The sequence below is a fragment of the Festucalex cinctus genome, chromosome 6 (assembly GCF_051991245.1).
Source record: "Festucalex cinctus isolate MCC-2025b chromosome 6, RoL_Fcin_1.0, whole genome shotgun sequence".
NCBI lineage: Eukaryota > Metazoa > Chordata > Actinopteri > Syngnathiformes > Syngnathidae > Festucalex > Festucalex cinctus.
Window position 1 is genome coordinate 1436292 of NC_135416.1, and position 12647 is coordinate 1448938.

Here is a 12647-nt window from a genome sequence, read left to right on the forward strand (position 1 = left end):
TAGCTAGCTGGATGGATGGACAGATGGATAGTTACTCTCTTGATAGCTAGCTAGCTAGCTACTGTATCAATAGCTAGCTAGCTAGCTAGCCAGCCAGCTAGCTAGCTACTGTATCAATAGCTAGCTAGCTAGCCAGCTAGCTACTATATCGATAGTTAGCTAGTTAGCCAGCTAGCTACTATATCGATAGCTAGCTGGCTAGCAAGCTTATAACCAAAAAGTTGCTCGATACGAACTGAGAGTCCAATCAAATGGGACTGAACCAAAAAAACACTGAGAAGTTGAAGAAAAATGGCAACACAAGTAGCATGAGAAGCTAACGTTAGCTCAAATTGGGCATACATCAATTAATGTCCTTTGTTAAGTGTACCAAGCAGCTTTTGGCTAACAAAGGAGTTTCATTTAGATCAAGTCTGACTTGATGATGACTTGACGTCTCGAGCGTCACCTGACCAAAACTAGTAAAGGTGAGTTTTGACCAAGCGATTCAGAAAAAAAGACATTGTACTGATTGATTATGTTTTGAAGCAAAAGTGCTTGCAGTATGTTGCATAATCACGAGTGACAACTGGTAAAAAAAAACAAAAACAAATCAACTTATTATCATGTTTGTCAAGGCAAAGTTTGTTGGCGTACCTAATGAAGTGTCCGCTGAACGTGTACCGCAGCGCCAACGCGGCACGCAAGCGAGATGAGCGACCTCTAAATACTCCCGTCGACGACTTCATACTCCAGCTTCTCTCTCTCAACGCGGCCTCGCAGCAACCCCGACTTGTCATCGCCATTACATCCTCACACACATGCACACGCACAAAAAAAAAAAAAAAAAAAGCGCGGCGGTGGCAAACAGGAGTGCGAGGGAGACCTCGGGCTTGATATTTTGTGACCGGCGCAACGTGCAGTCCTAAATCTGAGTCGAGGCGAGTTTGCAGACACGCATCAGCCAACATACGAAAATAAAACAAAACAAACGGGGTGAAATTTTGCACCATGATGGCCTTAAACACACCCAACTCAACAATTTAATCAAAGTGGCGCTAAAAGTATTTCAACACCTTCCCTATAGTCATCCCGAATAAACAATGAATGGGACCTAAAACGTTGCCCTGAGGAGCTCCATATTTCAAAAAGGGGTTCACTGTATGTCGTTTGTCATCATGGTTGTCGCTCAATGTTTTAAACATGTCAGACAGCAGTTGCTGAGTTGATCCCAGCCGCCTCACCAGTATTGATTCCTTGAATAGCTCATCTAACAGACGGTTGTTATGATGACACCACTTCCACAAAATCACAAGTCAATGGCATTTGCACCCCCAATCCTCCCACCACACCCCAAAGGACGTCCCCTTATTCGATGTTTGGATAATAGAAATGTCAAACACTGTCAAGGCATCACTCCAACATGACTCGTTATGGACTTGACCATCTGATTGATGCCATCTTTAAAGAATTTATGACATCGACATGAAAAACACATGACCTCAGGTGTCTGTGGCAATTAGTACAAGGAGAATTGCTTCATTAATCAGTATTAAATAAAGTTGGAGTAATAATAAATAATAATAAAAATAATAATATATCCTGCAGTTTAAAAAAAAAAGTTCAGCTCCCTCACTCTGAAGTAAAGAGGCAATAAAAATGTAAAAAAAAAAAAAAAAAGTAAATGTTTCCAACTTAACTTTCAGTCGGCCATATATCCCCCAATTACAAATAAATAATGAATTAAAAAGATCCATCTTTTGGTCATTTTGCTGTAAACATAAATAAAAATAAAAATCTACAATGTGTAACAAATTCCAGTCAGACAGAAAAATAATTCATGAAATGAAAATGTTGAAATGTCATTCAGACCCATTTTTAACTAAATAATTAATTCAAACCATTAATTTAATTAAATTCAACCTGAGACATTTATCATCATGGCTCCAAAGCATTCGATTCAATAATTGCCATAAATGACTTTAATTTGACTCGAATTCTGTCATCCTGCGTAAAATAATTAAAATCCTCTTTAAAATGAATTTAGTAATCCCACACACAAAAAATATTCCTTACATTTAAATATTTAAATTCAATTAAAACACTCAAATTCACATTTAGTCTTACAAAAGTATTTTTTATTTTATTTTTTTACTTATTTTTAATTATTATTGATGAGAACTTTGGTCATTATATCGCACTGTGTGTGAAAAATAATCCGTATTAGATGGATAGAAGTTTTTTTTTTTAAAGTGCACATTCAAACAAATTCATTTGGGGAAAGAAAAAAGTGAATAACATTTGAGTATGATTTTTTTTTTTTTTAAATCGATATTTAACCAGGTCAAATAATACTCATTAACAAACTTGACCTTTCCACCATATTTCCAAAGGCATCGTCCACCATTAGATGTGTGACATAAAGCAACCTTGCAAACAAAAAACAAAAAAAAACTGCAAAATCGCTGTCCAAGGTGCTGAACAGCATTTACTGTACAGTCGACCGGCACCACGGGCCACTTCATTAGGTACACCGGTAGCCTTTTGAAAAGCTGACACCGAATGCCGTCAGGATTAACACGCCGAATATTTTGTTGCCGATTTGGCAACACCGGAAGCTCAAAAATATTAGGAACACTTCGGCTCGCATTTGATGCACGTGTACCTAATAAAATGACCGGCAGGCTGCCTGTCAGCTGCCCATCATGCATCTGCGCTGCGAGCGCGCACGCGCACACGCACGCACGAACACACATGCACGGACATGCATTTGCGCAGGAACGTCAAGTCAAAGTTTCCTGCGCAAACGTTCCGCTTGCAAGCTCCTTACCTGGCCGCTTTCAATCCGCTGACGGCAGCTCGTCGTCGGGTAAAAAAAAATTTTTTTTAAAAATGTTCCGTTTTCCCTGAACGTCCTCTGGTGGTCGTCCGGTTCACGCCTCCTTCTGTCTCCCCGCTTCCAAGTTCACCTTCCTGGGGCACGTCGAGGAGCGTGCGAGGGCTAAGCTTGGATGTCAGGAAGGCTTTTCATTTTTCTTTTTTTTTTTGTGGTGGTGGTGTGATGAGATGCACTGCCTCCTCTTCCTCTCTCTCTCTCTCTCTCTCTCTCCGCCTCTTCTCAGTTTGTGGCGAACACACTGCGTCAGGCTCCCCCCTTCTTTCTCTCTCTCCTTCTCCCTCGCTCGCTCTCGCATGGAGCAGACGGTGATTAATTTGTCGGAATTCTCCTCCTCTTCTGTTTTCTCATCCAGCTGTCCTGTTCCAGGGCTGCAGAGGACAAATGAGGTGCATTCATTTTTATTTATTTATTTTTTAGATAGCAAAACAAAACAAAAACCTGAGTTGGCATGTGTTGTAGCTTGGTACGGAAGGGAATTGCATTCCCGTGAGAAAAAAATTAAAAACTCCTGTTTTTATGAGTATTTTTGGGAGGAGCTTTGTTTTGTTTTTTTGTCATTTTTCCCTGTTTTTTTTTTTTTTTTAGAAAATAATAATTAAAAAAAAAATTCCGAAAAACAAGGGGAAAAAATATTCAGAAAAACAGGAGGATAAATTACTCAGAAAAAAATGATTCCTAAACCTGTCTTGAATCCCTGGTTTGAAACACCAACTGTAAAACCCTAATTTGAAACATAAATCCATCTCTGATTTAAAAACTTTAAACCCAAGCTTCGTTTTCAAACCCTACTTTGAAAGCCGAGCCCAGGTTTGGGAAGAAAAAAAAAATTGAAATCCCCTTGTTTGAAACTCCAAGCCTGGCTTTTTTTTTTTTTTTTTTGAAAACCTGACCTTGGCTTGTAACATGACAAGTGCTTATAGGAATGTTTCAGTGAAGTCCAAAAAGTCGTCACGATGAGACTCAAACGCCAAATCAAACATTTGTTGATTGTCCGTCACTGTTGTTGTTTACACATTTCATGCTTTGTTTGTTTGCTCCCCTTGACGCCTTACCACCTCGCCTCAAATACACTCCCACACGTACACCAGACTGCCCCCCCCAAAAAAAAAAAAACTTTGAACAGCACCTGCTCAGCTATGACAATGACCTTGTCGCCTCACACCTGCTAACTGTGGGAGGGAGGGGGAGAAGTGAGAGAGAGAGAGAGAGAGAGAGAGAGAGAGAGAGAGAGAGAGAGAGAGAGAGAGAGAGAGAGAGAAGGGGAGAGGGGAGAGACAGAGAGAGAGACAGAGAGAGAGAGAGAGAGAGAGAGAGAGAGAGAGAGAGAGAGAAGGGGAGAGGGGAGAGACAGAGAGAGAGACAGAGAGAGAGAGAGAGAGAGAGAGAGAGAGAGAGAGAGAGAAACAGAGAGAAACAGAGTGAGAGAGGGAGAGAGAGAGAGAGAGAGAGGGAAAGAGAGAGAGAGAGAGAGACGCTATATGATGTCACCAAACTTGTTGTGACATCATGACGTCGAAAGTCAACGTTCTCGTCCGCGTTCGATGGGAAGATGTGCTGCCCCCTGCTGCTCAGAAGCACACAGCAAGAGCAACAGTTGACTGAAATGCTTCAATCGGGACTAAAAGAGAAGACTAAAACTAGACTCAAATGTTGACAGTTGTTTTTTTTTGTTGACTAAAACCAGACGAATAAAATTAACGTTTTTCTTGGACTAAAATGCTAGATTGATAGTCAACTAAAAATGGACTCAATAAAAATGAGATTGATGTTGACTAACCGTTATAAAAACTAACAAACGTGACTGAAATTGTACTAAAACTGAGACTCAATTTCAAAATGGCAGACAAAAATGAATACTACTGCTAACACGTCCTCCACATGCTAACAACACTAATGACGTCTCCCAGGCGCCTTGTGAAAAAAAAAAAAAAAAGAAGAAAAAAAAAAAAGAAGGATCGGGGATGGGAAATCTTTGCGAATATCTCATCTGCGCTGACGGCAATTTGCCAGTCCATGTGATGTTGAACAGTCGAGCTCGGGGAGCACAAGACAGAGGACAAGAGAGAAGGGGCTGATGGGTAAAAAGGGAGAAGAAAAGAGGGTTTAAGCCACGTCGGCTGGCTGGCTGGCTGGCTGGCTTCTCACGCTGTTTGTAGGTCAATGACAAGAAGACAATCCGACACTTAAAAGTGATGCGCACAAGCTCAAAGGCAAACACGACCTGCTGATGCCGTCAACAAAGACTCCGAGGAACCGTTTCCGAGCGGCTTCATTCTGGCGGCACCTCGCGGAGCTGACTTCATCGTTTTTGTGGTTGATGGCCAGGGCATAAAAAACATGGCCGCCCGCCGCGATCCTTGTTCAAACTCAGCAGGTAACGGCCAATCGCGGCTCACCTGTTTTCTGGGTTTGCTCAGTAAAACTGAGCCATGATTGGTCGTTACTTACTTCCTCAGCACAGGTGATGTCATCATTAGTCAACAGTAAGTAGAAGAATTATTAATAATTGTAAGTGGAAAATAATGAAGTTATCACATTAATTATAGACAAAATATGAACTTTTCATTGCTGAAAATTATTATTATTTTTTTTAAAAGTGATCTTAATAAGGAATGGGACGTTTTTTTTGTTCAATTTCTGGATTATATTTATAATTCCTTCTGCCCTGAATGTTCATGTTTATGTTCATCTTTGCAATTCGGATTGCCACAAAAAAATTTGACTTTTTTTATGCTCTTAAAACACAGAACATAAAAACAGTTTTCCTACATCAAGTGCTACCAAATAAATAATTAATAATAATAATAATAATAATAATAATAATAATAATAATAATAATAATAATAATAATAATAATAATAATGTGTGGTGATTAAAATGACCCCAAAAGAGCAGAAGATTTATGTTTGGGGATCTCCTATAGCACTCAAGGAAGCAAAAGCTCGAGGCATTTAATCCGAGCAGAAAAGTGTGAAGATTATATTTTATTTAAAAAGAATCAATTAGTGGCAAATCCACGGGGAAGTTTTAACCCAGAAAGAATTCTCGCATGCAAAATGGACTTCACTTTTCCTCATAATGTCCTTTTTTTTCTTCTCAACATTGAACTTAGCTTTTATCATTGCTAGCTGTTAGCCTTGGCTATCATCATAGCGCTTTGTCATCAGTGCGGTTAACTGTTAAAAAGTAAAGTTAATGCTGCATTCCAGGAAGGTCGGAAATCGGATTGACCCCACTGGCGACTGTCTCATTTGCCACCTCAAAGCATTCCAGGTGAACGTAAACAACAACAAAAAAAGGACTGATTCTGATAGTTAAATGACAATATATAACTTTTGTGAAGTGCAATTTCTGGAGAAATTGCGTGGGAATGGTGAAAGCACATTGAGAGATAAATTATGAAATTATAACCTCCTGGTTACTGGACAATGTGGCTGTGCCACCGAGCAGTATCAGACACCTGGTAATGATGATAAATGATATATAGTGGGCGTGGAAATTGATACTTAGAAAAAGTTCAATGACTGTCCCATTGAAAATGAATGGAGAAAAGTTGATATTAAATGTTAAATTGTGCAAATACTGTAGGTAATGTGGAATCAGTCAATATATACCCCGGGAGGCGTGAATTTTTGAAGCTAGTTGAAATTTGAACAATGTAAATTGGAAGTATGATGTGGGAGTTGTTAGGCGGCAAAAAAAAAGTGTGGAGAATAAAAATCACAATAACATATGTGGGATTGCTTCAGCATTCCCACAACTAGACTAAGTGCAATTTCTGGAGAAATTGTATGGGAATGCTGAAAGCACATTGAGACATAAATTATGAAATTATAACCTGCTTACTGGACAATGCGCTTTACCAATTGTGCCACCGAGCAGAGCTGAAAAGCATTCCCACAATAATACAACAAAAAAAAAAAAAAAAAAAACACAAAATGCACGTCTCCCTATTATTGTCCACAAAGCACTTTTATTACGTTTAGAATGGGAACGTTGTTTTAGCATGAAACAAAATGCACCAAACGCTAATGGCTGCCATAACTCACCCCCACTTGAAACCTTCCCTTAATGACTCCTGCAGCATGTACACGCGTGACACTGATTTATCTACACGCTAAAGGTCGCATAAGAGCTATTTGGAACCTCTTAAATGGACTATCGCGTTAACATGACTTCACACATCTGGACCGTCCCCTATACTACACAACATTGGCCACAACTAACTGACAATTAGGGCAAAATGTTCATAGATTGTGTTAAATTAAAAAAAAGAAAAAGAAAAAATGAATATTTTCCTTTATGGCTTTACTCTCATAAGAGTCCCACTTGTTCCCTCGTAAAAATATACTTAATTTTGCTAAAAACATTTTTTTTTTCTTGGAAAAGAACAACTTATAAAGTTAAGATTTTTATTTTTTCTAGAGCAAAAAAATGAAATGGAAAAAAATATATTTTTGGTAAGATTATGACAATCTAATGTAATCTTGAATCTTTTTTGTCTTAAATCTAAAATGTGTTTTCTTAAAAAAAAAAAAAAAAAAATCCAGGAGAAATATAAATATACACACACACATATATATATATATATATATATATATATATATATATATATATATATATATATATATATATATATATATATATATATATAATTTTTAAAATTGGGAATAATGCAACTTTTTTTTTGTCATTTTACAGCAAGATTCTCATAAGAATTTTTTTTCCTCCATAAAATGTCAGCTTTATTATTATAAGACTGACTTTTTTTGTGTGTGTGTGGAAAAAAATGCGTACATATAACACCGGTGGATATGGTTCATATTTCCCATACACAGTGAGCGCTAGTCCTGTTTGCTCGTGCGCCATTAGCCAAGAAAATGTGTTTACATTGCGCTAATTTGTGTATTTATGAATAATATCGAACGAGTCAAATCAATTGTTCCTCTGCTAACAATGCATCATCCAAGGCACACAAAAAAAATAAAAATATTGCTAAATCATTGATTCACACACAAACAAAACAAACGCGCAATACTTGCGCAGCTCCTCCGCCCCCACGCGCTTGTAAGCCTCTTACAAAAACAATTAGCAAACATTATTCTGGAATCCATTATGATGCACTTTTATTTTCCCCTGCAAATAAATAAATAAACACATCTGAAGCTGTGTGAGCCTAATGAGCTAACAAAAAAGAACACGGGGGAGTCATCGCAGTCAACAAAATGGTGTCATCCGGAAAGGAGAAGAAGTCGCCACGAACCGTAAAGTGATCAGCGTGCGTGAAAATTTTAGTGCACTTGCACTGAACTCAATCAAAAATGTTATACAACCCAATAATGTAGCAATTTCACCAATAATATATAATGAAAAAAATCCTGTTGATACTACAATAACATTTTTACTAATGTAATTAAGAGTGCTTTATAAAAAAAAAAAAAAAAAAAAAGTCAGGTTCAAGACAAAATGGTGGATTTGTAAAACTAAAATAAAATAAATACATAAATAAATAAAATGTTTTGTTTAAAAAAAATACAGTTGTTTATTTGGAGATTAAAAAAAATCATGTAAAGCATTCAAATTTTGCAAGAAAGAAAACTGTCGGTGTGTTTTTGTATTTTTACTATTGTAAAAATACATTTCAAAATGATCTTGTTTTTTTTCTATCGTTACAAAAAGATCTTCAAAGTACTTAAAAATACTTTTTTTTCACTTTTAGAATATAAAATAGGCGAATAAAATGTCATTTTTTTGTATGTTTTTGAAGTACTATTACATTTTTATTTAATAAGTTTCTGTTGTATTTGCTGTCATTTTTGTTTTCAGATTTAAAAAAAATGTGATTTTTTTTTAAGGAAAGAAAAACGTCATAATTTATTCATTTCATTTTTATTTCACATTTTTGCCTTTTTTTTCCCCCAGACATGGCCTCATTAGTTAATTGGTTTCAAACAATAAAGCTGTCCCAGCCAATCAGTCAATCAAGGTCATAAGCATGATTTATTAACTCACTGACTGGCAGCCATTTTGACTGAAGCAACCCCCTTCGCTCCCGGCTGTTTTACTGGATTTTGGCTGATTTTCCGAGGCCCACAGAATATTGGGTTCTATTGCTGTAAAAACATTGAACCTAAACTAGTATGATGTGCTATATGTCACTGTATTACAGTAGCTAGCTAGCTACTGTATCAGGAGCTAGTAGCTAGCTAGCTACTGTATCGATAGCTAGCTCGCTAGCTAGCTACTATATCAATAGCTAGCTAGCTAGCTAGCTACTGTATCGATAGCTGGCTAGCTACTGTAGCACTAGCTAGCTAGCTACTTTATCGCTAGCTAGCGGGTTACTGTATTGCTTGCTCACTAGCTAGCGAGCTAAAAAAAATAAGAAGTAAAAAGAAAAGGAAAAGATAGTCTCTTCTTTCATCAGGAAAAAAAGTACATTTCTGTATGCTTTTGCATAAAAATACATTAAAAAAAAAATAAAAATAAAAAAAAAAACGTACATAACGTTTTTGGGCGTGAAGAACGAAGTATTATATAAAAACGTGTTTACACGTTCTTGGGTTTGAATGAGTTAATGCACTTGTTTGACACCGTTTTGACTTACAAGTTGACCCTGCTGGTAACTTAAATCACTCCTATCTCAAAGCCTTGAGAATGGAACCCGAATGAAAAAGAAGATGGCCAACACTGATTAGCAACGAGAACAGCAGGCGCCTTAATGGCGACCAAAAAGATGATTTTGGCAGGCAGCAGGGGACCTCCGCACATTATCAGGACCAGATAGCCACTTCAAATTAAACTCCCAAAAAACTGATTACTGGTGTTGGTGGTGGTGGTGGGGGGGTGTCAAATGAGACAAGCTGCTATAAATATTACCCCCCCCCCACACACACACACACACAATTCAATTTTCACCCCTTCTACCCAGTTTACGAGATGACTTTCGCGCTGTAACACATTATACCACACAGTGATTTTAATGAGCACATATTGAATTCCAGTGCTGAGATTGAAACGAGAACACGACTAATTCCTGTCGCGCATATAAGTGTGTGTGTATACGGACCAATCATTTCACGACCAATCATGACTCAGTTTACTGACCAAACCCAGAAAACAGGTGAGCCACGATTGGCCAGTTACCCTCAGCACAGGTGATGTCATCATCAGTAAGTAGAGAAAAAAAAAATGTAAAGGTATTAATTGTACATGAAAATAATGAAGTTATCAAATTCATTCTGGAAAAAATATGAACTTTTCACTGCTGAAGTGTTTAATGAGTCAAGTGTCCCTTTAAAAAAAAAACACCATGGGAGCGATGTCATCTGAAGGCGCTTTTCTATTGGCTGCTGCTAGATGACGTCACTTCTGTGTGACACACTTTCAAACGTCCTTATTCCGGTTAATATTGAAATAAATGTACTTATAATCACATTAAAAATCATCCCCAAAGGCTCATGCATTAAATTAATTTCCAAAGATGAAAACGAAGGACGTTTGCTATAATTATAGTTAGTCATAAAATGTTTCAGTTTTTTTTTTTTTTTTAAAAGAAGCATTTTCGTATTTTTTTTTTTAGTTATTTAACGAAATTGTTTTTTATTTTATTTTACTTTTAATTTTTTTTTGTTTTAGTTAACTAAAATAACATTTGCGCGCCTCACGCCTAGTCGCAAAATGTGCGCTAACAGTTAATTTGGGGCCTCCGCGGGCCGAGTTAGAGCGCCTAGTTGTTTGTCGCTTGTGTGTGCACGTCATGCAAAGAAAAATGGATGAGTGAGTACGATAGCTAGCTAGTGACTGTATCAATAGCTAGCTAGCTATCTAGCTACTGTATCGATAGCTAGCTAGCTAGCTACTGTATTGATAGCTAGCTAGCTATCTAGCTAGCTACTGTATCATAGTTAGCTAGCTATCTAGCTAGCTACTGTATCATAGTTAGCTAGCTATCTAGCTACTGTATCGATAGCTAGCTAGCTAGCTACTGTATCTATAGCTAGCTAGCTAGCTACTGTATTTATAGCTAGCTATCTTGCTAGCTGATAGATAGATAGATAGATAGATAGATAGATAGATAGATAGATAGATAGATAGATAGATAGATAGATAGATAGTTAGATAGATAGATAGATAGATAGATAGATAGATAGATATTGCAGCCTTTTGGATTCGAAAACTGCGTTTTCTACATATTGCCTTCGATTTGATTTGGATTAATTGTTCAGCCTTAGTCATCACACATCCAGCAATAATATTAAACATGCAATATAGAGAGTTAATTTGTACTCTGCGGTGCCTTCCATACACTGCACATCAAAAGTAACTGTCCTCAAAAGAGCGCTGGCTCCTCTCTGGCGTCCATAACTCATCTCGCTGCGTGACACTGTTTTTTTACGACGTAGGACAAAAACCTTCAGCAAGAGCAGCAATGCGGACAACAGGCGGCCAAATCCAAGTCAACGCCGCTCAAGGGGAGTGTTGGGAGAGGGAAAAATAAAAAAATAAAAAATCATCAATCCTTCAAGCTATGATTTTACCTTCTAAATCATTTCCAGTACAGTGGCACATAAAAGCCTCCTTTTGCTGTCTGTACACATTGAAAAGGGACTCATTTGTCTCAGGACCTCGTTTCACCCCAAGATGTGTTTGTATGATGTAAATGAAGCGTTTCTTTTGCATTCTCAATTGGGTTCAGGTCCGAGGCTTTTTATTTATTTATTTTATTTTGTTTTATTTTTTTTACCCCCCTGATGACGATGTCACTTGTTGTGTGGGTATTGTCTTGTTGTATAATGAAGCTTCTCCCGATTAAGACTGCCAAATCAAAGTGTTAACAACCCAGTTGAAGGAAAAGAGATGGATAAACTTTCACTTTAATTCATGGTTCAGTTGCCTTTATTTTACTGTATGCCATTCTCATAGTCGTTTCTTCCTATAGGTCGAGTAGGCGGTTGCCTAGGACCCCCAAAAAAATAAATACATTTTCGAGCAAATTTGCGGGGGGGGAACTAAATTTGCAAGTTTAGAAAGTGGCAAATTTGCAAGAATTATTTTTTTTTTAGTTTAGAACGTGGTAAAATTTGCGGAAAAAAATGTAAATTTGTGAGTTTAGAAAGTGGCAAATTTGCGAGAAAAAAACAAATTTGCGAGTTTAGAAAGTGGCAAATTTGCGAGAAAAAAAACAAATTTGCGAGTTTAGAAAGTGGCAAATTTGCAACAAATTTTTTTTCGAGCAAATTTGCGGGGGGAAAAAACCCCATAGTTTTGCAAGTTTAGAAAGTGACAAATTTGCGAGAAAAACCCCCAAAATTTTCGAGTTTAGAAAGTGGCACATTTGCAACAATTTTTTTTTCGAGCAAATTTCCGGGGGGGAAAAAACCCATAATTTTGCAAGTTTAGAAAGTGACAAATTTGCGAGAAAAAAAACAAAAATTTTCGAGTTTAGAAATTGGTAAATTTGCGACTTTCTGAAGTGGCAAATTTGCAGATTTCTAAAGTGGCAAACTTGCGGCTTTCTTAAAGGGGCAGATTTGAAAAGATGTAAAGTAGTTATCTTAACGGTGCAGAAAAACAGGAAAAAAAAGAATAGTGAAGAAGAAAAACGGTCAAAGGACAAAGGTAAGGAAGGCAGTTGTTGGTGATGGATAGTTGGAGGCAAAAGTCCATTTTAGTTTATTTTTAGCAAGTTTGTTTATTTGTTTTGCTAGCCTTGGGCATTTATTTATAGACGTTAACCTTCCCATTTACATGGTCAGCTACTTGTTTT

General features: G+C 37.2%; 1 protein-coding gene across 1 annotated transcript in view; it reads right to left on the reverse strand.

Moving 5' to 3' along the window:
• Nucleotides 1-12647, reverse strand: part of LOC144020789 (protein ELFN1-like) — a 78490-nt gene that overhangs the window by 51534 nt on the left and 14309 nt on the right. Inside the window, exon 3 of the mRNA XM_077524585.1 lies at nucleotides 2810-3246. The gene's annotated coding sequence lies outside the window, so the exon portion shown is untranslated. The remainder of the gene's footprint in view (nucleotides 1-2809; nucleotides 3247-12647) is intronic.